Source organism: Stegostoma tigrinum, chromosome 12 (genome assembly GCF_030684315.1).
Source record: "Stegostoma tigrinum isolate sSteTig4 chromosome 12, sSteTig4.hap1, whole genome shotgun sequence".
Lineage (NCBI taxonomy): Eukaryota > Metazoa > Chordata > Chondrichthyes > Orectolobiformes > Stegostomatidae > Stegostoma > Stegostoma tigrinum.
Genome location: NC_081365.1, coordinates 77524773 through 77530772, shown reverse-complemented (window position 1 = coordinate 77530772; position 6000 = coordinate 77524773).

The following is a 6000-nucleotide window of genomic DNA, read 5'->3' as shown; positions in this document are numbered from 1 at the left end:
ACTAAGACCTCCAGTGGAAGGTTCTCTGCATGGGAGTCTTCCCCCATGCTCTTGGGGTTATTGGGCAGAAAGTTTGAATCTTCACAGACTCCGAGGAAGGGGAGTAGTTTTTGCACATTAGTGGATTGCAACTATACAAGTTCATGGGTTTATTGCACAAAGCACTGGGTTCTAAAGAAAATTAAGCCATACTTGCAATCAAGGCACTTTTCAAAAATACGTTTCACTCAGGGAAAGACAAATAAGCAGGATTATTCTGCTGTGTGCCATTACCCAAGTAGCTGCTGCCATGGTGTCAAAAGGTCAGAGGTGAGGCTGAGGTTGTGATGAGGGTTCAGAGAACTTGGGTTCTAAAGTGGAAGAGCAATGCAAAGCTTTAAGATAAAATTATATTTGTATGTTTTAAGGGGAAGACATTTTAGATTCATTCTGTGAGTGGTGACAAGGTATATGAAATGTTACTTGTTTACATGTATTTCAGTTACCTCTTTAGCCCCTTGAGGTGAACAGTTCAGTGCATTAGGACAAAAAAGATAGAAGAGAGAGAAAAACTGCTGCTGCCTAATCACAGCAGTCCAATAAAACACAACGTCAGAACAATCCAGGCAATGTGTAGTATAATTCAGAGAAGAGAGGCAGAGGCATTGTTATTCACAGTTTAGAACATAGAACATTACAGCACAGTGCAGGCCCTTCAGCCCTCGATGTTGTGCCGACCTGTCATACCGATCTCAAGCCCATCTAACCTACACTATTCCATGTACGTCCATATGCTTGTCCAATGACGACTTAAATGTACTTAAAAGTTGGCAAATCTACCACTGTTGCAGGCAAAGCGTTCCATTCCCTTACTACTCTCTGAGTAAAGAAACTACCTCTGACATCTGTCCTATATCTTTCACCCCTCAATTTAAGGCTATGCCCCCTCGTGCTTGCTGTCACCATCCTAGGAAAAAGGCTCTCCCTATCCACCCTATCTAACCCTCTGATTATTTTATATGTCTCAATTAAGTCACCTCTCAACCTTCTTCTCTCTAACGAAAACAGCCTCAAGTCCCTCAACGTTTCCTCGTAAGACCTTCCCTCCATACCAGGCAACATATCTGCACCCTTTCCAAAGCTTCCACAACCTTCTTATAAAGCGGTGACCAGAACTGTACACAATACTCCAAGTGCGGCCGCACCAGAGTTTTGTACAGCTGCAGCATAACCTCTTGGTTCCGGAACTCGATCCCTCTATTAATAAAAGCTAAAACACTGTATGCCTTCTTAACAGCCCTGTCAACCTGGGTGGCAACTTTCAAGGATCTATGTACATGGACACCGAGCTCTCTCTGCTCATCTACACTACCAAGAATCTTACCATTAGCCCAGTACTTTGCCTTCCAGATACTCCTACCAAAGTGCATCACCTCACACTTGTCTGCATTAAAACTCCATTTGCCACCTCTCAGCCCAGCTCTGCAGCTTGTCTATGTCTCTCTGCAACCTACAGCATCCTTCGTCACTATCCACAACTCCACCGACCTTAGTGTCGTCTGCAAATTTACTAACCCATCCTTCCACGCCCTCATCCAGGTCATTTATAAAAATGACAAACAGCAGTGGACCCAACACCGACCCTTGCGGTACACCACTAGTAACTGGTCTCCAGGATGAACATTTCCCATCAACTACCACCCTCTGTCTTCTTTCAGCAAGCCAATTTCTGATCCAAACTGCTATATCTCCCACAATTCCATTCCTCCGCATTCTGTACAATAGCCCACTGTGGGGAACCTTATCGAACACCTTGCTGAAATCCATATACACCACATCAACCGGTTTACTCTCATCTACCTGTTTGGTCACCTTCTCAAAGAACTCAATAAGGTTTGTGAGGCACGACCTTCCCTTCACAAAACCGTGCTGACTATCCCTAATCAATTTATTCTTTTCTAGATGATTATAAATCCTATCCCTTATAACCTTTTCCAACACTTTACCAACAACTGAGGTAAGGCTCACTGGTCTATAATTACCAGGGTTGTCTCTACTCCCCTTCTTGAACAGGGGAACCACATTTGCTATCCTCCAGTTGTCTGGCACTATTCCTGTAGACAATGACGAGTTAAAGATCAATGTCAAAGGCTCGGCAATCTTCTCCCTGGCTTCCCAGAGGATCCGAGGATAAATCCCATCCGGCCCAGGGGACTTATCTATCTTCACACTCTGTAGGATTTCTAATACCTCTTCCTTGTGAACCTCAATCCCACCTAGTCTAGTAGCCTGTATCTCAGTATTCTCCTCGACAACATTTTCTAGAGTGAATACTGTTGAAAAATATTCATTTAGCGCTTCCCCCTATCTCCTCTGACTCCACACACAACTTTCCACTACTATCCTTGATTGGCCCTAATCTTACTCTCGTCATTTTTAAATTCCTTAAATACCTATAGAAAGCCTTAAGTTTTACCCTGATCCTATCCGCCAACAACTTCTCATGTCTCCTCCTGTCTCTTCTCAGCTCTCTCTTTAAGTCTTTCCTGGCCACCTTGTAACCCTCAAGTGCCCTAACTGAGCGTTCACATCTCATCCTAACATAAGCCTTCTGCTTCCTCTTGACCAGACATTTCACTTCCTTCGTAAACCACGGCTCCCACGCTCTACAGCTTCCTCCCTGCCTGACAGGTACATACTTATCTAGGACACACAGGAGCTTTTCCTTGAATAAGCTCCACATTTCTAATGTGCCCATCCCCTGCAGTTTCCTTCCCCATTCTATGCTCCCTAAATCTTGCCTAATCTCATCGTAATTGCCTTTCCCCCAGCTATAACTCTTGCCCAGTGGTATACACCTATCCCTTTCCATCACTGAAGTAAACATAACAGAATTGTGATCACTATCACCAAAGTGCTCACCTACTTCCAAATCTAACACCTGGCCGGGCTCATTACCCAGTACCAAGTTTGCAGGCAGTCTAGCCCGAAAACAAGTCAGAGAGTCATAGTGATGTAAAGCACAGAAACAGATACTTTGGTCCAAGTTGTCCAGGCTGACCAGATATCTTAAATAAATCTTCCCCCATTTGCCAGCATTTGGCCCATATCCCTCTAAATCCTAGATAATAAAATGTGAGGCTGGATGAACACAGGAGGCCCAGCAGCATCTCAAGAGCACAAAAGCTGATGTTTCGGGCCTAGACCCTTCATCAGAGAGGTCTTCTACCCATCCAGGTGCTTTTTACATGTTGTAATTGTCCCAGCCTCCACCACGTCCTCTCGCAGGTCATTCCATACATGCACCACCCCCTACATGAAAAAGTTGCCCCATAGGTCCCTTTTAAATCTTTCCCCTTTCAACCTTAAACCTACACACTCTAGTTTTGGACAACTCCACCCTGGGGAAAAGACCTTGTCTATTTACTCAATCCACATCCCTCATGATTTCATAATTCTCTATAAGGTCATCCCTCAGACTCTGATACTCCAGGGAAAATAGCCTCAGTCTATTCAGCCTCTCCCTATAGCTCGAACCCTCCCACCCTGGCAATATCCTTGGAAATCTTTCCTCGAAGGTAAGTTTTGAAAACAGCAAGAGTAAAGCTCCAGAAGCAGAGGTAGTAAGGTGCCAGATGGGAAAGCATCCTACAAGGCTTTTGAAGACATGAATTTAAAGATCATACGTTAAATAATAGGTGTTCTTTGTTAGCAGCTTATATAAGGGTCTCAAAAATAGAGAATCTGTAAATAAAATTTCTTAAGTAAATAAAATGTTTGAATCAGAATGAGTCAAATATACGTGCTGGGAGGTTTACTAATGTTGTTGGGGAGGTTTCAAAACAGATTTGGCAGGGGCACAGCCTAGTTATAAAGTCAGGAGCATAGTCCAGTCAGATATTGAAGGAATGCTGGGACAGTACAGTGGGGTGGAGAAGACATGAGCAGGCGAAGGCATATGACAGGTGATGGCTTTGTGGTATTATTGCAAGACTATTAATTCAGAGGGCCAGGCAATGTTCTGGGGACCTGCTTTCAAATCCCCCATGTTAGATGGTAGAATTTGAATTCAATAATACTCTGGAAATAAGAGTGTAAAGATGGCCATGAAACCGTTGTAGGTTGTCAGGAAAAATCCATCTGGTTCACTAATCCCCTTTAGTGAAGAAAATCTGCTGGCGTCCATGTGACTCCAGGCCCACAGCAATGTGGTTATCCGGCCCCTGGGCCATTGGGAATAGGAAATAAATACTGGTCCAGACAGTGACGCCTGTATACCAAGAATGAGCATATTTTAAAGGGAAGTCTAGAAAGCAAAATTGCACCTATTTTGGCTCAAGGAACCTCAGAGCATTGATTGGCACATAAGGTTATGATACTGTTACAAATACTGAGACATGGTTGAAGGAAGGACAGGACTGATAGCTCAACATTCCAATGTATAAAAGTTTCAGGCACAATAGGTAGGGAAGTTACAGAGATGGAGGTACGCATTATTGATAAGGGAACGAATCACTGCAGTAATGAAGGAGGATGTCATAGAAATGTCTTCAAATAAAGCCATTTGGGTAGAGCTTCGAAATAAAAACAGGGAAATTACCTTGCTGGATTATGTGTAACATAGTTAGTGATTTTACCTGATGTGTGGAATAAATGTTTGTCGTTCCTTGTTAAATGTGCATTGGCAACATTGTATGAATATATTTAGTTACTGACCTGAATGGTAAGCAAGAAACTCAAGTAAAAGTTACGGTCTGTCAAGTTAGGTGACACTCTAGGTTCTGACTAGTCCACGATTACCAACATAGCATGATGGAGATGGGAAGGTGGCAGGCGCTGGCTGTCACAGCCTGAAACTCTAAGTAAGGCAGAGTCTGAGTGAAAGAGAGACCTTGGTGGTAGTGGTAGTATCTTTTGAGCTCAGTGTGGGAGCCTCAGTCTGGTGACTTGAGTCAAGACCTAAAGTAGCAGCTTATTTCGCAAATTGTACCAAGATTCAGGGCGGTTTTGGGAGGGGCTGTAGGCAGGAAGAGATTTAGGGGAAGGAGACCTGCAGCCAGTGAAAATGTGCCACTTAAGGAAAGTTAGGCCCTGTCCGTCCCATAAGTTGTGCTGAATTTAAAGAGTGCTGTACATCAACACAGGGGAATGAATGAGATCCGTGGAGTCTGGGGTATTTCATTTGCTATTTTAGATACAATGTTGCAAATTTAATGTTTGCTCAGCCCTCAGGATTCTGAAGTACAGGAGGTGGAGAGCTGCGTCATGTAGTGAAATAGGTGTTGCTCGTTGACTTTTGAAAGTGAGGCTTTACTCCAGATAGCTACAAAGGCCCTGGGATTCCAGGAACGCTTCACTTAACAAGACTATCATTAACTGACAATTTAACTCCATTGCCCAGCAAGGAAATTACAAAATAAGAAACTGACTTTCGGTCAACCTGGCATGCAGGAGCCACAGGAAAGCAAATGGGACTGCGCTTTTCAGAATTAGAAGTAGAATTAGCCTTATTGTCACATGAACACTGCAAAGTTTACAAGTCACCACTTTTGACACCATCCTATGTACAAATGATACCTAGTTACAGGTACTTAAGTGGAGATTCTTTGGTATAAAATAGAAAAATTAACAACATAAGAAGTCCAGCAGAGGAATAAAATAGAAAAATAAAAAAACAAAAAGTACACAATTTAGAGTCCTTTCATCCCAGTCCGCACAACTCTAGTCCATGCCAGACCTTGTCTCCAGTCCATATGCTAGGACCTTGCCTCCGGTCCACAATGGAATCTCACCTTGGTTTACTTTCAGCCGATGACACTAACTCTAGAACTTCTAGTGGTTTGGACAACATTCTGGAATATGGAGAGAGGCCATCCACCCACCCTGGTTATCTGTTCTGTGGAGCCTACACAAGTGATCAAGAGGACATTGAGATGTCAGCTACCAAGAAAGACCAGCAGAAATCGTATTCTTTGGCAAAATTCAGCAGAACAAAACTCGTCAGCAGAACAAGTTTATTGC